At 39.8% G+C, this 23,536-nt stretch overlaps 1 pseudogene; it reads right to left on the bottom strand.

The window, feature by feature from the left end:
- Positions 1 to 4,836: 4,836 nt before the first annotated feature.
- Positions 4,837 to 23,536, bottom strand: part of LOC147817768 (homeodomain-interacting protein kinase 2-like) — a 24,100-nt pseudogene continuing 5,400 nt past the window's right edge.

Genomic DNA, 23,536 nt, shown 5'->3' with positions numbered 1-23,536 from the left:
TGGACCAGACCAATTTAGGTTTAGGTCACCCAGAATGACCAGTTGTGAGGAGGGGAAGTGCGTTATTCGAAATATTAGCGAAAGCGTCTACAGGACCAGAAGGAGGGTGATAAATTCCAACAACAGCAACACACCGGTCACCTGAGGAAACAGGTGTGAGGCTTGACAGAAAGCAGGGGTGGTGGGGGCTGCATGTGAATGACGAGGGTGAAGTGCAGCATGTACGTGCTGTGAGCAATAAGATACATTTACATCTTTAATGAATGAGCAGATAATACGGTTAGCTGAAAGTTTGATTTGCACAATGTGTTGAAGTGTGGAATGTGGGAACTTGTTCAGTGTTGTTACAGTTCCTCCTCCGCTGGTTCTGGGTTTGTCAATTATCTTGGCAGACCTTTCGTTGTAAACACATGACCCGTTACAGCAGACAGTTCTGCAGTTCGCACACACATAAAACATCCATTTAAGTCTCAGTGGCATGGTCATAGAAATCCTACTCTCCATTCTCCTGCACATGCACTTCAACTGCTTCTCTTTCTCACACTGTGATTTCTTCATCATTTCCTAGCATCTTGCTATGTTGTCACGAAAGCATTATTCTGTTTGTTCGGGAAAGCACTTAAATATGAGAGAATACAACACCCAAGACGTAGTGCAATAACTGTTTTAATATCCTCTGTTGTGTCAAAGCTGGAACGTTTTATGAGTTCTGTTCCCCTTACAAATTTTTCTGGACCCAGCGCAGTTTAAAAATCTCAATGTCCATTTTAAGGTAAGACCTGTCTGGGATTTTACAGTGGAGGCTGCTTCAAGCTGTGTCCTTGTAAGAGGTGTGTGTGTGTGTGTGTGTGTGTGTGTGTGTGTGTGTGGTGTGTGTGTGTGAAGGAGCGATTAGGTGAGACTTCATAAACACAGTCAAACATCTTCAGCATTGCCATGCAGTGAACTCAAGGAGCATCTATTATGTAAGTGAAGGTCTCGCCTTCTCCATTCAAAACATTACAGTACCATCTCTACATAAATCTGTCATGTCTATAACAATGCAAGTGTAATTCACAGGAATGCTGGTTTGGTAATAGATGCAGTGGCTTCAGAGAGTATTCAGACCCCTCCACTTCTTGCTTTATTGTGTTGATTTAATTTAAAATGGATAAATATGTTATTTTTACCCAATCAAAAATCAAAAACTGAAATCTTTGTTTCATAAAAGTACTCAGACCCTGTGTTGCGTCGCTCCAAATTGTGTCCAGGTGTATCCTCTTTGCTTTAATCATCCTTGAGATTTTTGGAGTCCACCTGTGCCAAATTGAACTGACTGCACATAGCTTAGAAAGGGACACATGAGGTCCCACGATTCACCTTGGCGGCTCTATTTTTGTGCACTGTTTTGTGCACAGGTCACACACGTCATTTACTATTTGACAGTAGTTCACTGTCTGTTTCTAGGCGAGCTGTGAAATTACTGATAAGGTAGACAGCCATAACCAACAGCCTGTGTCTCTATGTCTCATGGTCAGTTAGTCTCTCTCGGTGGGACAGAGGTAAAGTGGGATCTAAAACGTGTCAGGCTAGATGTGAGCTCATGTTTAGATTCAGGTATCTAATAGAATCTTCACACATGTATGAATGGAGGAGTTATGGCCCATGAAGAATATCCTTAAATACTTAAACACTAGATTTGGGGTGGCATACTCTTTCACTTTTTAACTGCATTTGCTGCGACCCTTTTAAGAAAACATCTAGGGCAGCGGTTCCCAACCTTTTCCAAGTAACAATACGAAGGCCAAATAATGCCTTCTCAGAACACTTTTTATTTTAATGATAACGATCGAACACTCAGGATTTACCTAAAAGCAGGGGAAGCTCCATTTTTCCTTTTTTTTGACATGAGATTCACCATCTGTCTCTCGACTCTCTTTCCTTTTAATTCTTCCTGTAGCTAACCAGTTATGCATTTTTATACTCCAGTTTTTGGCATGGATTTAATATTTTAGCAAACAATCAGACTGGGGAAACAAGTATACATTGATGTCTGGCCGGTGGCAACATAAGAATTACTATCATTGGAGTATCACAGTGACAGACCTCAATAAGAGGAAAAAACAAAACAATGAAGTTTTTAAACATTTGTGATATTTTGAAAGATCATTTCATTTTGAAACATTTAAAAAGATTCATTTTTCTTTATAATTACGTCACAATTACACCAAAGTTGCACTGTTTTCCAAATGATTTGCAGATTGTACTGTTTTGCAATACCTTTGCAGACCACCAGTGGGCCCTGGCCCACAGGTTAGGAACCACTGGTCTAGGGGAACACAGGAGTTACATGAAGCTCACAAGGTCACTCTGAAAACCACAGAAGCAAAGAAAAGAGGAGGCTGAGACACTTAACAAATGTAGCAGGGACTGGTGTTTTTTAATAAAGTAACACATGTAGCAAGAAAATAACATAAGATTAAGGGAAGCAAGATATGTCAGGGTCTCAAATAACAAATGAAATACCCCATGCTGGCTAGAAAACAAAACTTAGATAACCTACATGTCAAACAAAGAGAAAGCAATCACTAATCTCCCGGACTGGCCACAAAACATGAGAAAAAGAGGCAGATAATAACCTACAAAGCTTTCATCGAACTGATGATATTGCTTGCACGATGGAGACACAGTCAGACAGCAGGGACAAGAAAGACCTAAACTGAGATGAACATACTGTAGGTAGGCTACCACAGTACGGCTGGCACAACCACAACCACGGTAACACACACACACACACACACACACAACAGCTCGACAGGAACACCAGTTCTAGGAGGCTGAAATTACAAGTCCACTGATGAGAGAGTGAGGATCAGCTGCCAGTGATCAGATTCATCTGGGTCTCTGGGACCTTCTTCCAGCAGATCACACGGGCGCAGTGGTCTAGGAGTGAACTGGTGTTTTCATGCAGGCTCTGAGGTTATATGTTCGACTGCGCCGCTTTGGTGTCTTGGTGACTCGCCATGCGCCCTGGTGGGAGGAGAGGCACAGAAGAAAGTGTGGTGGTGATGTGGTGCACTGGAATCTCTGTGCCAAGAATTAGGGCCCTAAAATTATTCTACGCCCTATATTCATGCTCTACTTTTTTTTGTTTTCAACTAGCTGACATGTGATCATGCAGATATGTTTTTCTGGCTGGCAATAATGACAGAATAAAGAATAATGAGTGATTCTTACCAGCCCTGTAATCCACGACAGTTAGTTGGTAGCCTGTGTGCAAAATAGTGCTGCAAAATAACCACACAAACCTTATGCGTATACTAAACTTCTCATTTTGATTAATTATACCACAGTTTCCACTGTAAATTAACAGGCGTGTTGGATCCTTACACACTGAAAACACAAGGTTCACACAGTCTTATGAAATATCATAAATCAATTAAAACTTCTCCCTGCTAACAAATCCCTCAGGATCGTCCGCTCCCTCCCCCTCGCCTAGGGTCTCCATCCAAAACACTGGGTAACAGGGGCAACGGTTAATCAAAGGATATCATCTTTTTAACAAGCATGGTGAAAGTAAACACACTGAGCTCTGTGTTTTTAATTACAATGCAGGTTGACATCACTGTGATCATCACCATGGTGTGAAACAGACTGTTCGGGTGTTTCCTAAAAGCATTTTTTATCATTTCTTTGAGGATCATACCAGGATCACTTTTATGTTGCAATTTGAGGCAACTGTTTTTTAGCACATTGTCAAACACATTGCTTTGTAAAACAAGCAAATCAAGACTGAATTAAAAACTAAAAAGTATTTCAGAAATGAAGAATACATATAACATGATAATATAAAGCTGGATGGCATTTTTAGTCCTCCTTTCACTGTACATATGGCACTACAGTGGTGTTTAACAGCAGATGGTTATGGATCAGAGTATGATAGATGTCCAAAGTGAATTCAACTTAAAAGAGACATTGATCTGCTCCCGGCAGTATACTTGAGCTGCTGCATCCATATTGTGACGTCCCAGACAACAATAAGTTTCCTCTAAAGGAAAGCTCTCTATGGGATTCCCATACTGCCATGATGAAAAGATCCATGTGTTTGAAGGGATGAAGGTAGTAAAAGTGATTGATACCCTCTTATAATGTAGGATAATGTATTCTTACTGATCCTACTCTGTTTTCAGGGGCGCTGGAGGTACGACTGGCCACGAAAATACCAACGTGCGCTTGGTATATCCCCAGTGCACAGGGCCTGTGCTAACTGTCTTCTACAACGTGACCATGGGTTCACAAAAATAGGGTGCTGCATATCAGGACAAAAACCAAGTCATGAAATCTTCTCTCTGTAGACATACACCAGAGCATGGGTATAAAACCAAATGAAAAGCTTTTAGCGTTGCCAGGAGCACAGAGGTCTCATTAATTGTGAAACGGAACCAGTGGGTGTGAGTTTGGAACCACCAGGACTGTTCCAGACAATAAGGGCATTTGATCAGGGAGGTGACAAAAGACCCAACCGTCACTGTAAAAGCCAGGCTAAGACTACTCTGGGACTTTTGGGCCGAATGAACACCAATTCACCCCTCCTGACAATTGGAGGAGAATAAAACCAGGTTGCAGTCTCACGACCTTAATAGTTAGTAGTAGTAGCTGACCTCCTGGGGTCAACGACTACAAAATGACTAAAGTTCGAGCGCTGATTCTCTCAATCAGCCACAGGTCACAATAAGCATGCACAATAATGACTAATAGACTTCTCTTTAACTACAATAATGTTTATTCAATCTTCACAATAATCAACAAAGTTAACCACATTCCAGATTTATTAAATTAATAACACGATTCTACCAATCACCCTCCTGTGTGTGAATGTCCATTGGCAAAGTCCAGCACAGGTCCTCCAGTGCGGTACTCGTTCCATGAGGGTGGCGGCAGCTGGTTCCTGGATTGGCAGCACAGAAAGACAGCAGAGTCGACGTGATCGGAGCATAGCGGGCGTAGGTTTTCCGTGTCTCCGTGAAGAAGCAACTTCTTCCTTCTGCGTATGCACAGCGGGCATTTCCGTTACTACATCTCTGCCAATGAGGAGCGTGAGTTTGAGACTCCCCAGAATCCACTTCAGGTGTGAACTGTGGAGCATGCTGGGATTTTGAGTCTGTGGGGCGGCCTTTGGCCCAATACAGGTTTCACTTCCAGTTCTCGCTGTAGAAACCTGTGTTGACCATCTGCCCAACCGCTTTCTCACCTTCTGCTTTTGTTCTTTCTCACTACAAAGTTTTACTAAGGTTACAGCAAGTTGTTGCTTTGGTTACATCTGCTTCCCCATGAGATCACATGAGGTGGTGAAGCTCCCTGTAGCATATAATCTGTAGTGTTTGATCTTGTAGTAATCTTGTAGTGTGTGCATGTTCGAGATAAGAGAAGAACATCCCTGAAGTTTCACCTTCATGTGTGTGATGCAATCTGATTTCAAAATTGGTTAGGACTTTAAAACTCCCGTAGTAAGAGCCCGGCTTAACAGAGCTTCAGAAGTCCTCTTCAGAGATGGGAGAACATGCCAGAAAAATGACCATCTCAGCATCACTCCATCAGTCAGGTCTTTATGTGGTTAAATGGAAATCACTTGAGGTGACAAAGAGCAGGCCAAGGGTATAAAATCATTCCTGTGAACAGTAAACATTGGCTTCAATTATTGTGAAATGGAAGAAGTTTAGAACCCACAGGACTCTTACTAGATCAGACCTTGGGGGGGGGGGGGCAGACACAGAGGTCCTTGAAGAAAACCTGACCTGAGACTGGGGTGGCGGTTCACGTTTCAGCACGACAATGACCTGAAGCTCACAGCCTCAACCACTCACTGCGTCTACGGCTGGTCCTGCTGTTGTGGTTGAGCCAAAAAGACACAGATCTTATCTTAAACCTCTGGACCTCAACCACAAAAACTGCTCCAGTTCAAGTAACTATCAAAAACTATGTGATGTGAGTTTTGTTTCCGAGTTTCTGCTGGTGTCAAAATGTGTTTTGTTGTGATTGCAATGGCGTGTGTTTGTTTCCAGACTGCAGCGGGTAAGAACATAATCTACATATTTATAACTCTGTTTGATATCATTAATTTTATCTTTGATATATGCATTGGTGTGTGTGTGTTTCTGATTGATGTGCATTATGCTTCATCTCAGCATAAACTGCGAGCGAAGATTAAAGGAAAATGGGGATTCAGCAGAACGAGCTTAGAGTTGGTTCGCACGTAAGCAAGATAAGTGAAAACAAAAATGCACACGCATACACACACACACACAGTCACATGCACCCACACACACACACATGCAGCGACTGAATCTTTTTCACATTTGTTTCATCTGGCTGATCTGTTGATCTGTGTTTATTTAAAAATCAGACACTGCAGATGTCGGATAACCCTTGGCTTCTCTCCCTCTCTGTTTCTCAAATGTAAATGAGCTTCATCAGCATGAAATATTTTTTCAGCATCTGTTTGCCAAAGAACATGGTGACAATCTTGAAGAATGATAAATCATTGAATGGAACGCCATCATAAAATTACAATCAATTAATCAACAAGCAATTTATTATTATTTGTCTCTCCTGTCTCCGGTTAAGACAAGAGCTTATTTATCTCTCTGCTCTCTTTCTGCTTCTTTCTGTCTGTCACTTGTTGTCTTATTGAAACCCACATGCAGCAGTATCCATCACATGTAATCATAGTATGAGATCCTGACTGTGGGGTGGTCATGAGAGCCTTATCTAAACAAGAAACACAAAGACAAATTGCATTTTAAATGAGAACCCTGACATAGTGAGCTCCTTATGAACAGGGTGTGATGCAATAGCGACACGTTTAGCCAGCGGCAAACATTCCTAACCCATGAAGCCTTTATCACACTGTCCATTGTGAATATGTGGCCTATAATCTGCGTCAATCTCCTCTGATGGCAATGATGATGAAAACGATGGCCTCAGAGTTGTATTCAAAGTCCGCCATATACAGGGTGAACAGGAACGGAGCCAGAACAGTCCCACATTTATAGACTATTAGCTTTGGGAAATGTTTATATTGTTGTTTGATCAATTAACCACTTGTATCATGATTAATTCCAGGTTTGAAGGATTTAATATGAAATCAACACTCCTATTACTCCTCTCTGCCATTATTAGTGCAAGTAGTTTTATATGTTATTTCACTTATTGTTTTGTGGTTATGGTGGAAGACGGATGTACGAGTTCACTCAAGTAAACTCTAGAATTAAATTATTCCAAAGTTCTGTGGAAAATTACTCTCTTCTCCAAGTGGAAACACAGGAGACGACGGGTGACACCCCTGAAACATGCGCCAGCCCTCAGGGGATAAAACAGTCGAGATCAATTCACACATAGTCAGAGGTCAGAAAAAGTCAGAAGAAAGAAAAAGTTAGAGATGCTAAGAACGAAGAAGATGTGAGAAGGGACAAATGAAGCTAAAAGCTAGAGGCTGAAAAGCTGAAGCTAGGAAAACGATGCAGAAACTAGAAGCTGAGATCTTTGCTCAAAGCTCAGAGTCCCGGCTCAAAGCCCGGCTCTGTAGCCATGGAAACTCTTAGCTCTAAAATGTACTCAAAACAAGTGAAATTATCTGTCCATGCAGCAAGATAATTTCACTTGACAAGATTTCTTAAGTTAAGATTGTTAAATCTAGAAATAAGCATGTCTACAGAGGTGTTTGGAAGGCTTAAAATAAGCCAAACATGCTGGTTTTAAGATGAGATTACTTAAAAAGTAACTTTTTACAGCCTCAAAACAAGTTGGATATTCTAAATATAAGCATAAAATGCTGGTTTTAAAATGAGATTACTTAAAAAGTAACTTTTTACAGCCTAGAAATAAGTGAAATATACTCAATATAAGCATAAAATGCTGGTTTTAAGATGAGATTACTTAAAAAGTAACTTTTTACAGCCTCAAAACAAGTGAGATATACTCAATATAAGCAATTACAAACAAAATCTTTCTTACTTTTAGCAAATTGAGCTGAAGATTAGTTAAGAAAAATATTAAATTTAGAGAAAAATACTATAGTATTAGTGAAGAATGACTAAGCTCTGTCTTAATTCAAGCAGGTTTATCTTGAAACAAGGCTTACTTCATCTTAAAACTAAACCTTAAAACCTAAAGCCTGTCCTTATTTTTAGAATATACATCTTACAGAAATCACCACCAGAATGACTTATAAGAGCGTTCAACATTTATTTAACACTCAACATCATGAGCAGTGAGTCACAATTGCTATGCATTCTTACAATCAATCTTTACAACAGAGACATTTGAATGTATTTTTTTCACATTTCACAAAAGAGAAAAACTCAGCTCTCTCAGTCATGTATCAGCATTTTTCAATGAACGTATCCTGAAATACAGGCCTCGATGAGGTAAAACTTAGACTCAAGATCTGCTGGGACCCCTGTGAGTAATTTAAGCAAATAACTAAGTGACACTGTAACTTGTGGAATACACAAAACCATTGTAAGGCACAGCTAACAATAACAAGAACAACTGACATGACAAAATACTGCTTGATATTCAGCTACTACTCGATGAAAGATTTCCAATCAGCCATTGCTTTCTTATATGCACTAGTGGCATCTTGATCGTGGATTGTGTCGCCAATTACCTCTGTTTGAATAACAGAGAGGAGCGTTGCAACACATTTAGGGTATGTTAAATGCAAAGTGTAGTAGTATGCCATTAGCACCAACATCCCTTCTGAGAAATCGTCCTGTAGGATGGTGGTCACAGGTACATTACCAACAGCCACGATGGTGGTTGATCCATCAAAAAGCAGAACAGGGGAGCAGAGAGGACGCTTCTCCAGGTACAGGGTGGGGTCTTCGCCTGACTGGAACAGAAAAAAAAAGAACAATGCGTAGAGAGTGAGAAGACATAAAAATGTATTGAAAGTGTATGATCATTTTTAAAATTAAATTATCAGGTTGCAACCAATGACTTGAGCACTCTTAAATTTAAATTCACGTTTAAAAACTCATACTCATTATTATCAGATTGTAAGAAATAAACATGAATTACTTGACAATAGGGTAGGGGGGGAAATGTTAAACTGATGTAAGAATTTAGGATGGTTTAATACCTGATACAAGCTGATGCAAGGCGGTATATTTTTAATGTTTCATCAGTGAATGAATGATATAATTAAAGGTTTTGCAAAACATTTTTGTTATTTCTTTCTGTGAACACCATTTGAGGGACACTAGAGGCACTTCTGTTTTCCCCTTTTGTCATAAATTAGGTGATATCTATGACTGTGAACTTAGGTGTATTGTTACTGTAAATGTGAACAAGCACAATAATGTGAGAAAATAAAGGCACTTCATCAAAAGGAATCAACACAAACATTTTCTTACCTTCAGGATATGAAGAAGTGCCTCACAGCTATTCCCAAGCTTCTTTGGTGGTGAAGTTGGTGAGGGGAAGAAGGATGGCAGTGCATTGAAGAGGGCGAGTGTGAAATCCACTAAAGAATATAAAGATAAACAGAATGGTCTGATTGTGGTATAAATATCAATATATACATACTGTATGGAACTTACCACTGCGGACATCCTCCTTCACAGATGTCAGGTTGGACCCTACAATACCGAGCGCCTCCTCGCCTTTCTCAATGATCTCCACCAGCGACTATTCCAGAGCAGGATCAGGAGGGTGAAAACATGAGGACCTTTGTAATCACCTGGGACAATGTGGCTTTCCATCATTCGCAAGCAATAACAACATGGTTTGAAGTCCACCCAAGACTGTTACATCTCTTCCTTCCACCCTATTCACCTTTCCTCAACCCCATAGAGGAGTTCTTTTCTGCATGGAGGTGGAAGGTTTATGACCATCAGCCACATGATGTCCCTCCTTGAAGCCATGGATGCTGGCTGCAGGGACATCACAGTTGATGATTGCCAAGGGTGGATCCGACATACCAAGCGGTTTTATCCCAGGTGCATCGCCTTGGATAATATCAGATGCGATGTTGATGAAAACATGTGGCCTAACCCTGAAGATCGAGACAGATTTTATCTGGGCTTTTTGCTGTTGTTTTTTTGTTCAGAATGCTCTTGTGTGTTTCATGGATATTTTGTTCACTGTAGGCAATACTGTAAAACTTTTTCTGTTCTATCATACTGTAAACAGTATTTCTACTGTACCTCCTGTAGTAAACAGTAAAGGAAAAAAAAAACTGATTTGCTTTTTACTGGAATGCTTTTGAATGTGAACATTACATGTGGACATACAGTTCCCAACCAATAAATTTAGTGTAAAAACGGTGGATTGCATGTTTTGCAAGCAAATACCTGTAAAACTGAAACATAAAAGTTTATGCAGAGTTGTAATGTCAACAATAGCCAGTATTTTGAAACCTGGTGTACTTTGATTGACTGCATGTACCTTGTGAAGTGAAAACAAGTGTTATTCTTTGACAGAATAATTTCATTTTGAGTCAGATTTGCAGTGTTTTGGTAAAGTTGGTGTGTGCAGAGAAAGATGTGTTCTATTTTGAAATGAAGAATAAGTATATATTTAACAAAATATGTTTTTGAGAAGAAAATTATCCATTTGGCATATTGTGTTTTGTAGGTGTGAGTCTGTGTTAAGAGTTTAGAAAAGGTTTCTGAAGTATGGGTAAGCACTTGTTAGCGATTGAAAAAAACTGTAAACACATTAGTGAATACTCTTAATACAAAATTACAATATAATGGTATATTATTATAATATTTACAGGTGGATGGTGATTAAAGTTAACTATACACAGAAAAACTGGCATAGGAACATAAAATGTACCAATTGGAGTCTAACCAGCATTTATGTCTCACTCCCTTGAAACCTGGGGACTGTGTACAAATACTGAGTTGTATATGTGTGTGTTTTTTTTTTTGTGTGATTGAGTGAGTGAGTGTTTGTGAATGTTTTTGTGAGTGAGTGTGTTTGTGTGAGTGAGTGTGTTTGTGAGTGAGTGTATGTGTGAGTGTGATTGTGAGTGAGTGTGTTAGTGAGTGAGTGTATGTGTGAGTGTGTTTGTGAGTGAGTGTATGTGTGTTTGTGAGTGAGTGTGTTTGAGATTGTGTGTGTGTGAGTGAGGGAGTGAGTGCTCTTATTTGTACATGAACTTTGCTCTTCTGTCTTTCTGAGTAGCAAACTTTCTCAATGACTTTGGTGTTAAAGTCAGGAATGTTCTGTATCAGGTTTTTCTCCATGGAGAGCATAGCCAGTGCGTTCAGGTGGTCTTGTGCCATGGTGTTCCTAAGGAATGTTTTCATCCTCTTTAAAGTAGAGAAGCACCTCTCTGATTCTGCTGTAGCCATCGGTGTGGTGATGAGAATCTTAAGAAGACTTACAGTCTCGCTGAATGTGTCCTGGAGGTTGTTTTCCATGAAAACCTGGAAGAGAGCCAGTGCACCACTGCAAGCCTTGAACTCTTCATTTTCATAGATCAGGGACAATTCTGTCTTCAGTTTGGCCTTGTCCAGTGTGGGGTAGGCTTCCACAGTGGTTTCCAGCGCTGAATCCGGGAACTTTACACTGTGTTGGGGGAACAAGTCTCCTTGCAGCAGAGTGGCACTGTGCTTGGTGAAAAAGAACCTCTCCTTGGCATGAATGGTGTCAGAATGGTATCACATACCTATGAAATGATGCATCATTTTAAAAAAAGCTCACTACACATAATAAACAGTAGGATTAAATGTTCATATCTCACCATGTAAATATCATTAGTATCTCCTTACAAGCTGACCATATAATTGTATTTAGGAGTAAGTATAAGTTATTGTTAAATATCATAAATATGAAAAAACTACATCTAAACATTTCGGCGTGTTTGCTTTCTTCAGTAGCTGTGTGGTGAATCGTTCAAAATATTAAGATGCCGAAGGTAAAACACTTCATGTCCTGTATATAGAACAATGTTACAGCTTACCTCTGCAGCTAACCGGTGCTGCTCCTCTTGGCCTAGTGCCTTCCGTTTCTTTGTGGATGGCTGCTACACAGATGGAGGAACGGAGTCCCTGATACAAAACAGAAGATACGTAAGTCACTGCGCACAATTACGGCTTCAGAAACCAACCTGCTGGAGATATAAAATTAGTCCAACACTGTGTATTGTCATTACATTAATACATTTCTACTAGCTCATCCCAACTGGATTCATTGTATTTAAAACTGTGAAAAATGGCGTTAGTGACCGTGACGTACCGACATTGACAACCCGCTGTCACTGTTAACAGTAAGTTCAGTAAAGTAACCTTAGCTTTGCAGAACTAATTTTTAAAAGACATTATAACACGTTTTCCCTTGGTCTATGGTTTTAATACAAGTGGTTACACCACACATCTAGCTTACACACAGTAACTTCAGCTAATATTACAAGGTTTCTCCTCATATATGTGATATTTACCAAATGTGGACATGTATGCAATTCGCTGCTAAGATTATTTTAACACTAAGCTATAATGTTTACCTCAAATTATGAATGCTAAGCAGCGACTTCGTACTGCGCATCCAGGAGCCTGCTGCGGTCAGGCAGCCGGAGCAGGCAGGCGTGCACTGTGTCGTCTGTTCCTGAGGTCACATCGGGTCAGATCCACCCCTCACTCCTCCCCAGCTCCACCCTCTCCTCCAAATACAGTATGGCTTCTTCCGGTTTCAAAAAAACAAAATGGCGATGGCCAAAACACAAACTCCTGGCTTCAAAACGGCAGTTCATGAACCAATGGGTGACGTAACAGTGGGTTGCCACTTGGTCTGAACTCAAGTGTATGCTGAGCTGCATTGTTAATGAGAACTGGCTGTGAAGGCTGATTTTTCTCTTTATTCACCAGCGCCAAAATAAATTTGGGTCCAAGCTGAGCAGTAACTAAGAGTGGGTTATCATTTAATCTACACAACGCAAGAGTACTAACCCGCTACACAAGCAGCAAAGGGCCACGGGTCGGACTCAAACCCGGGCTGCTGCGGTTAGGACTAAAGCTTAATGGTACGCGCCCTCCTCGGTGAGACACGAGGCCCCACAGTCCACGTGTTTATTATTATTAGCCATGACAACCAAGGTATGCCTGCCCCAGCAGGGGCTCTATTTCAGGAGACACTCCTATTGGTCGCATGAGAGGGTTGTAAAAAAAAAAAAAAAAAAAGACCTATATGACTGTTTATATGGTTGTTTGGGTTGGAGGACTTGTTGGAAGTTTCTGGGCGCTTCAAAAATGTATTATCTTGTATTTATCAGCCCTATAGAGTTTACTTACATAAACAATTTGAACTTATTTGAAATATTAACAGAAAATATCTTGTAATCATGTTGTTTACTGCATTGAAATGTAATTTCTTGTATTTAGGGAGAAGAAATTTGGTTAAATACTTTAACTCTGTGACACAGTTGCTCCTGAGAGTCAATATTTGAGGAGCTGCAAAATTACTACAGAGCCATTTATCAGCTCTGTAACTACCATATATATATATATATATATATATATATATACTGTTTATCTTCTAGCATGGACATAATACCAGCAGCAGGTTGCAAAAAGTATAATTCATAATGTTCCAGATAGTGAATTGTCAGACTCAAATCAAAGAATAGATGGTGAACAACACCTGGCTGAATGTCAAGAGAGGAAACTGTGGATGTTTTGTGTGCAGAGAAGTTTAGAGAAATGTGCTCCAGATGCTGGATTAAAAAATATTAAATAAAGAAATGAAGCCAGTTTTGCTTGAAAACACAAAGTAACTAGTGCAGACCTGGAAAAAGGTCAAAGACACATAGTTTTTTTTTTTTTTAAAAAAGCATTGCACATGTATTACTGCGTTTTGTATCATCATCATTCAAATTTGTACAGAACATAAATACGGGTTGATTAAAGGTGCCCTCTACAGTTTTCTTATAACCAAACAAGTTATCTTGGAAATTAATGACTGAATATTTTTCTATTGTTTTATTTTTTTTAATTGTTCTATTTTTATGAGGCGTTTCCACTGCTGCTGCCAGGCAACTTGCTCAGACTCTAAAGTCAAATAAAAGCTTTTGAGAAAACTTCCAACAGCCTTCTTGACTTTTAAACAATATATGAGGCAGGTTCAAATAGTCACAAGCCACTGGCTGGAAAAAAAAAGATTTGATCAATCAATTAATATTCATTCATTTATTTCATTTCATTTACTTCACACAAAACACACAAATAGAATACAAGAATACAAGTAAAAGCAAGCAAAACATGATAATAGCAGTGGGTGAAAATGGCACACCATGATAAGCTTCAGAAGCTTTTCTTTCTTATTAAATAAAAAAACAAACATAATAGATATAATTAGGAGTGAGGATTGGATTTGGGAGTGTATGTTGTGGGTAGTGTTTTTGCATTTTATGGTGAGATGTGTTAATAAAAGTGTTGTATGTAATGATACTAATAATAATAATAATAATAATAAGGGATTTCACATATTTATGTGTATGTCTGTACAAAATACCCACTTTGATAATCATTACTATAATTATGTAGTAAAGGTGGGAACCACACCGGAACAACAGAAGGGCACGCAGGAGCCCCACAGCCCGACCCCCCAGCCATGCAGTCGGGAGCCCACTCAGGCGGCCCTCATCCTTCCTTTCAAGAAAAGGGTTTTTCATTTGGATGGATCTTTATTTAGGGCAATGTTGTTATTTTTTTATGTCCTGTCTCAGAAAACCCCCAGAACGTTTCCGAGGGAGTCTGTCCACTGAGGAAAGAAACTCTTAAAAAAAAAAAAGTCCTCTCTCTCTGTCCCTTCAGACAGATTTTAAACATATTTTAGTAGCAATTGCTGCTTTTAAGTTTTTCAATCAATCAAAGAATCAATCAATCAAGGGAAGAAACTGTTGTGTCCACTCTTGGTGTTTTTGCTCCAAAAATGTCAGTGAGCACTCACCTCAAAATACCAATTTCAGACAGTTTCCTTGAGAATCTTGAAATGAGATATTTTTCTGCCAAATGCAGCCAAGAATCTTTCCCTCCCATTGTGTCAGTCATTGGCACAAAGCACCTTTATCATTCTCTGGTTGCATCACATGGAGGTGGAGCAAATACAGTTTCAGTACACTGGCCTAATTTTCCACAAGGAGATCAAAAGATTTTTTTTTTTTTTGTCTTGTGTTATTGTCTTTTAAGCAACATGACTTCTTAATTCACAGGCTAGGACAGTCTTATCCCACACTATTGTGTTCTGGAAACATGTGCTTCAAAGAGGGGTCTCCATTACTTAATTGTACACAGCTGAGTGTAGACAGAAGCTCAGTCTGGAGGTTCAGTAACTACAGAAAAGGTAAAACCAGACAATGAATAAAAAGTGGCTATGCTGAATTGCCTCATTTACATGTAAAGCCTGTACAAGCTAAGCCTGAGTAGGAGCAGTATAGCTGTATTATATTACACTTTTAATATGGAAATAAGGGAATGTGGCTGTTTTAGGGACCAGTTCACGATGTACATTTGAAATTGTTGGGAAAGAGCCTCGTATTGCCAAAATGTCAGCTGTTTTTTCATCTTGATGAAACTGCATTTTTGACATAATCCAGTGGGTTCTGATGAGGTTTTGTGAGCCCATAGAGGAGCATGTGAAAGTGTGAAAATCATCAAACTGGGAGATACAAGGTTTTTACTGAACAGTGATGACATAGTGTTCTATTATTTCTCATACACAGGCCATCTGGCATGTGGGAAAACTACATCTAAATGAAGTGTAACATTTGACGAAAACGGAACAATGAAATGAGTAAGTAAAATCTATGGATAAAATTCCACATATGATCATTATTGGTTCTCAAAACTGCAAATAAAGGTTGTGTGGAAAGTCTTGGATTAAAACCAATATGAAAATTGACATTTAACATGCCTAATGTCAAGGGAAACTACTAGCTGTAATTAAAAAAAGAATATGAAATTAAAGCTACTTATTCCTCTTATTACTTGTTTTTACTGTAAAGCACTTCGTAAGTGAATGTTGTGAAAAGTGAAATACTATAAATGTTACAGCTTGTGACTGCATTCAAATTGTTCCAATTATTTCAAATTTTCTTCTGTTCACTGCAAACCTTGACAATTACAACTCAAACGTGGTTTTATTTATCTTGTTCCACAAATGAGTTTGTAGTATTTAAAAAAAGTATTTAATAAAATAAAATACATTCAAGTTATAATATGTAAATTTTCCACATTAAAATGTGTATATTTTTTTGAATTGTGTACTTAATACGTAATTTTAATAACACTTTTTTTCAGTGAATTTTAATTTGGTAAGTCATTTACCTGATAGGTGATCGTTCCTGTGATCTGTGTGCCAGCAGTGTCTCATCCTGACTTCACCAGCCTGTCCTCCGCTCACAACAACCACATTCATTTAGTTTATGGCTGAAACTGTTTCTGTGTGGTAAAATTATAACTGACTTCACGTCCACTGGGTTGGCGGTGGTGGCCTGAGATGATGCAACCTGCTCCCCTTCTCCCACCGGTCCCTGAGGGGTAGAACCATCCTGGAGGTCCTCATCGTCGTCTCTTACTCCCCACGTCGTCATTGTGTGTTCCGGATACAGTATGCTAAATGTTCAATGGCATTCATTATCATTTAACTTAAATCTTTTTAAAAAATCCTTTTGATTTACATTAAATTTTTCAAATGAAATAACTGGGACAGTGATGTATTTAATGGAAATACCTGGGTTCTGTGACAGCTACATTTGTGGACATTGAAATTCTGCAGTGTTGTGGAAATATTCTATTGTATTGATCTAATTCATAACAAAGAGTCACACCATGCAGGCTGGCTATACAATATGAAGTAACAGTGGCTTAATTAATTAATACATTTAAATATGAGTAAAACTGAAAGACTTTGATGGATCAAAGTGGTAAGAAGATGGAAAACACATCATCATGGACAAAATCTCATTTAAAATGCTTCACTATAAATAAGTAGTAGGCCTATAATAATACATAGAAGATGTGCTATATGAATATGCGTTAATATAAAAAGGTAGGAAAGCCAAGTTGTAATATCTGTCACATGCAGCATCAATTTCTAATGAAAAGCCTCAAAAAACAGGTCAGACTAAATACTTCTGTCCAATTATGATTTATTGTGTTGAATCCAAAGTGATTTTAAGCTCTAAAGCTTTTGACTGAATGACTCGTTTTCCCTTTAACATCACAATTAACCGTCAACACGAATTTTCCGTGTTATCAACGTTCATTGGTGTAACACCATCTTACTTTCCAGAACATAATCTTCATTGTTTGTTGCTGTTGTCATTTGTATGAATTGATGATTTCAAGCCCTGAGCAAGTCCTGTAGAAGTCTTATTACTCCTCCATGAAGTCCGCTAGCATAGCATTTATGAACGCGTAGCACCAGATCCTGAACGCTGTTTGCTCGTTCTCATAGCCCACGATGGGAGTGACACTACTGCGCACATTCAGTGGGCTGCATAACGCGGAGGTAACACGGAAGCTAGAAACTTTTCGGCATATGTGCCAGGCGAGCAACTTCTATAGAAATGAAAATGGTGCCATTTTTGATCATGTATCCAGTTCTTATAATACATCCATGCAAAAAACAGGCAAATGTTAGACAGCTCAGCTTCTATCAGCTGGAGAAGTCCTGTCCTGTTCCTGCCGAAGAGCATTGGTAAATCGCTGATTTTTTATTTTATTTTTATGTTATTTTAAACTGCTTTATTAGTGTTTCTGGCGTTTTTAATCCCCTGGTCTTTGTTATGGAGAGGAGGACACCCTGAGGATAATTCGGCTGTCGGTAAAAACCTCCTGAACGTCTGGTTCGTAAGTGATGAGAGGAACAATCCAAACAAAGGTTAGCAGCAATCTCAGCTCCAGCTCCTCCCTGACGCCTCTGTCCCCTGTACAGCGCCGGCGAAACACTGACCAGCAAAGGGTCTGTGCCACTCTCAAACCAGTTTTCCTGGTCACAACACGAAGAACTGGTTTGAGTTTGGGCACAAACAATAAAAAGAGTCCCAAATGCTCCAACCACCGGTAAGAGTCGCAGTGTTAAAGAGTCCAGTGTCCAACAGCATTCATCGGCGCAGTCTCATCAGCTTCCTCTTCGTAGCTCCCACGTGGCCCTACTGGCTTTGCTGACTTGTGCGTCTTCAACTGACAAAATAAAAACTCACATCAACAGACTCACCAGTCTCCACCTTCTTTCCATCAAGCGCTCATTTGCATCAAGAGTTTGTTTAGCATGAGGTGGTATAGTTTTGAAGGATGAGCCTAAAATATTCATTAAACTGACTTGCATGCAAAGTAAAAAAAAAACAAACAACACGATCACTCAAATAAACCAAATGTAATAGAGAAAATAATAACAAATTAGAAAAATGTAGGCAAGCAAAACAAATCAAATAATCATGCGTTTAATTCAATATTCCACACCAAGGCAAACATAGACAAAACGCAAAATAAAGTTTTTTTCCTGATTAGCAAGTTTCTTGTCAATTTCTTTGATGCTGTCAGGCTTCACTGCCGGGGCGGAACATTCAATATCATGAAATGTCCCTCTCTGCTGCAGTATGGGGCTAAAACAGTGACAGTAAAATGTTAACATCAAAAATACTATATGGCATTGAAAACAAAACAGTAGCATTAGCATTGTGACATACATTTATGTACAAAGACCAGATGCACTGTCTATTTAGTGTTTGTAGCGAAACACTACAACAGTCAGTATAAATAAAACGTTTAATATGCATGTAATAGTGTTTGATGGTTTTACATTTAATCTTTTATAGCAAACAATGTAAAACTATGGTATTATGGAAATGATAAGGTATAGTATAATTACATTGAATAATTTAAGTGATATATGTGCACACATACTAATTATAGGTCAAAACAGCGCTAGCGAGTTATAAAAGGCAGAAGTGGTAAAATGAAGAGCTGTTTGGGAGCCGAACGAGCCGACTTTTCTTGGTGAGCTGAGCCAAATGCTCTGGCTCACTGAAAAGAGCCGGAATTCGCACTAGTGGAGACGTCTGCAGCAGCTGGTTCAGGGGTCTGCAACCTTTATTATTAAAAGAGCCATTTTTGGCCCCTTTCCCACAAATTAAAATCATCTGAAAAACCTATTCGACCCTTAAAATGAAGATAACACAGCGTTAAAGTTTTATATATAGTTTTACTATAGCCAAGTACAGCATTCAACCGTCCAGACATTCAGAATTAAACTCTCTATTTTCCTCTGAGATTTTTCATTTTTTGTATTTATCCATGGTTAGCTTACCGGGGGGTCTGAAACTCAAGATTAGTCACCTATCGGCGGCAGGAAGAGGCAGTAGGCCGTAAACGTTGCCATGGAGACGTTGTAAGATGTGATGTATATTTTAGTCAACAAAATATCACTATCACCTCGATCTCAAAAATGACTTTTGCAACAAGAATTTCATTAGAAAGTCTGTCACTGCATGCACGGCCTGTCAGCCTCTGCAGGGGACTCAACATGGCAACAACCAGAAAAGAGGGACACTGAGGAAGAGCAATTCACTGCTTTCATGAGATCAAGTTTGCTCCTGAAGAACCTTGTCTCCATCTCTACAAATTAAGAGCTCTCTTCAAGGACTGGCTAGGAGTCACAGAGTCTTGAGGGTGGCCTACAGTGGACAGAACAACACTACCTGTGAGCTGTAAGCACATTGTTTTCTTTCTTTTAGCTGCTGGAGCAGGGTCATCTTCATTTATGTCAAAATTGGCTAAGGACTCATCTTCTTTCTGCTCCCTCAGAGCCTGCAAAGATGCACTGACTACTTTCCAGCCACAGCACAGGTCAACAGAATGAGCTTGGAGAATGACGTTTGCAGGTTTAAAGGCACCAAGCAAATTTAGGAGGAATCTTCCTATTTCAAAGAAATGATGGCTCCTTCAACAGCCCTGATGCCTTTGTGCAGATATCCACAGCTGCTGCACTGTCCTCCGAAACCTCTGAAAGGATGCTGGTAATAGCATCCTGATTCTCTATAAGGCACTTGGTCACATCATGGTCAGTCACCCAATCTCCAGCAGGCATTTGAGGGAGGGGACATCATAGTTTTGTGACACATAATGCTGGTGAAAGAAGGAGTGCAGTGATCCTGATAGATCAAAAAAAAAAATCATAGCATTGACTGATGATTTCATCTGCACTGTAGCCAGAGCCAGAAAGATGCTGAAGAATTCGTTTGGTCATAAATTCTGCATCTGACTGACTAAGATCAAGCAGACCAATCAGGTGCCCCTCTGGAATACCACCGCAGGCAAATCATTATTGAAAGATTTTCCACATTGCATCTGTCTCTAGTTCAATCACTTTTAATGCTGAACCCTGCATGATCTGCATTGTTGTATGTATTTATGACCTCATGTAATACCAAATTAGCCAGCGTTTGTATGTCTCTGGATATGTATTTTACATTTTGAGGAATACTTTTTGTAATTTCATTAAGCTTGGGGTCTTTTGTATTCAACCAGTTTTAGGAAGAGGCCTGCAGAGAGGTCCTGCTCATCATGTCGACTTTCCAGACTGCAACGAAGTGGAAGCTCATTAACTGCCAAGAACCTCACAACTTCTCCAAAGCTTTTAATGTAGTACCTGTTTTTCTCTATCTGAGTGGGCCCTAGGAGGTTTGCAATGGTTTCCCCAGTTACCTCCCTTTGCTTCATTTGTGACAAGGCTGCAGCACTTTTCAAATGGCATTGACTAGATGCATGCTTGCTAAATCCTTTGTCTTTCTCCAGAGCAGTTTCCAATTATTAAAACCTTGCTTGGTAAAAACTAACTAGCATCATGTCATTATTTGCTCCAAATTGCAACAGGGGAAACATAGCTTTGTAGAGCACTCCAGCCATGGTCTCCCACAGTAACAGCTCAAGTTGTGTAGTCGGGCCAAAGTGACGTTTGGGGAAAACAAGGACGGGCTGCAACAGTGCTATGCTGTTCAAGCCGTGGTCATTATCAGCCGCTGCTGCACCGGGGGTCGAGCTGAATAGTACTGTGAGACGACACCGTGGAGCCTGCCTCCATTGATTGCAGCCCCTTAGCAGTGGCGTTGCGAGGTTTAACAACCAGAAATCAGTGCATGGTGAGAGAAAGAGAGAGAAAGAATGTGACGAGAAATGTGCCGCTATGCGTTGTAAAACTGAAGTTTGCTAACACTAACACACGCAGGTAAGGAGCAAACCACTAAGGTGCTCTGCTCTCCCCGCTGTATCCAGTTTTCATAGAGCAAGACCAAACAATTTAATGTGGCATGTACCTACCTGAAAGATAGAGTCTGTATAGGTGCTGGTCTCAATTGTATCTACCAGGTGAACCATTTTTATAAAATGGTGTTTAAGGGCTTCCCTGGGAGTAATTCTCTGTACAGATGAAGGCAACATTTCAGGAGTTCTAAAAATGGCATTCTGTCTTCATACTAATAATAATAATGATAATCACTTTTTGCTGGACATCTCTTTACTGAATCCTCTAAATCACAGGCCAAGTCAAAAACCCTCTTGGAAACCTCTGGCTTGACACCGGTTACTTCCTCATACTCCTCTGTTGTGCTTAGTCTCCATTTTTTGTCCAGATCCAAGGTGGAATATATCCAGCTGTTTTTTCTAGCAAGCAGCTGATGATCTACTGGTTGACCCAGCAGGTGTAACGTATCTTTCATCCAGTGATAAGAACTGTTGGCAGGGAAGAAGTTGATACCAAAGTACATGAATGCCATGACGCGGCCAACTCCCCATATATCAACAGATTCGGACAAGGGGAGCCCTGTATGCACTGGCCTGCATGATCATTCCAACCTCCGTTCGGCTCACTGGAAGGGCCGGACCAGAGTCGATCAGCTTGATCCTGAATGGCTGATCCTTGTGGTTGACAAGCATTATATTGTGAGATTTCAAGTCTGTGTGCATGGTTCCAGTCTTTTTCAGGGCTTCAAAAGCAACCAGTAGCTGGTGGGTCACAGGCCATATTTTGTTGACACTCGGCTGGTTCCCCTCGGTCTCCTTCATGAGGTCCCGAAGGCTCCTGTCTAGCATGTCGAAGGCCAAACAAGAGAGGCCATTGAACCTGAAATTCTCCATGTATCTTACAATGTTCATTTTATCTGGGTCAAGAGCTCTGAGTGCTTCTAGCATCGGCAATTCCCTTTGAATGCCATGATCTTCAGTCTTTTTGTGGATTTTGATTGCCACCATGTTTTTCTTGATTAAGTCGAAACACTCTGCGACTTTGCCAAAGCATCCCTCTCCATTAAAATCCATGACCTGGTAGAGGGTGGTATTGCTGTGGAGTATATCCTTTTTTTTTGCTGGAAATGGTGCAGATGATGTCGTGGGCAACATTTTTTCAGATAAATGTTTCAGTACAGTACAGTACAGTTCGCTTTGTCTTACTGTGAAGGCAATCAGAATGGAACTGACCAAGACACAGTACAAACACTGTGTGTGTATGTTCTGTGCCTTTGATGATGATCAAATGATGATCTCTTGAAGCAGTTCCATCATCAAAGTAAAAAAAAGTCACAAAGTCAAAAACAGAGTTCTAAATGAATGAATACATGAATAAATAAATTAAAAAATAAAATAAAGTCACCAACATCTTTGCTGCGTGTCATCCCCTCTCTCTCCCCTGCTTTTCCTGTTTCCCTCATGTCTCTATCAATGCTGGAAAAAACAAACAAACCAAAGAAAACAAAATAGATAGTACAAGATGCCAAGTGCACAAAAGTTTTTCTATATTTTACATTTTGGTTACTAGAGAGAAAGTGTATCAATTTACCTTCTGGTATGTCAGATAGGGCGTGAGATGTAAGCCACTGATGGGAGTGAGGCAGGCAGATGTGACAATCAACATCAAAGTTAAGAAATGATGCTGTCCACTTTAGGGGTGTGTGAAATTGTATTACAAGATTCTTCCAGGTATGAATATGGGAAATATATTGTAACCGCCCCCCAAACCGCGAGTTGTTTTTTACCCCCACATAACTAGTCCAGGTCTTAATCAAGGGAGACAGACCCCCACAATCCCACCCTTAATTCAAACCTTGGACAGAGAAACATACACTTCGATACAACACAAGCCCTGATGTGCATGCTGACCCACTGACTTGGCTTACTGGGGAAACTAATCGACAACTAAACAAAGCCATTGTAAACTTTGATGTTGAAAGTCATTTCAAGGAGAGCGCTGGCAAAATGACATGATGTTGATCTGATTAATTCTGTAGGAAGAGTCTCTGTAAATTGCAAAAATGGTGCCAAATTTGCACAGTAGATCCAAAATATCTCATTTCCTGTTCGGTTTAGGGTATGGGTACAAAAGTCTTTTTTGAAGGTCTTGGCATATTACATGTGCTACACCCATGGGCAAGACCCATTAAATATGTAAAATTTCAACATGTTTTAACATTTTTAACAAGTTAAGGCCCCAAAAAAGGCAATTTATTATAGAGAAGAAAAAAATCTGACAAAAGAATTACAACAGGGTCCTTGCAGTA

This window comes from Seriola lalandi, unplaced genomic scaffold, assembly GCF_002814215.2.
Source record: "Seriola lalandi dorsalis isolate HSWRI2012SDOR001 ecotype SW California unplaced genomic scaffold, Sedor1 jcf7180002054898, whole genome shotgun sequence".
In the NCBI taxonomy this organism is placed as follows: domain Eukaryota; kingdom Metazoa; phylum Chordata; class Actinopteri; order Carangiformes; family Carangidae; genus Seriola; species Seriola lalandi.
The sequence above is the reverse complement of the archived record's forward strand: the minus strand, read 5'-3'. Positions and strand labels throughout refer to the sequence as shown.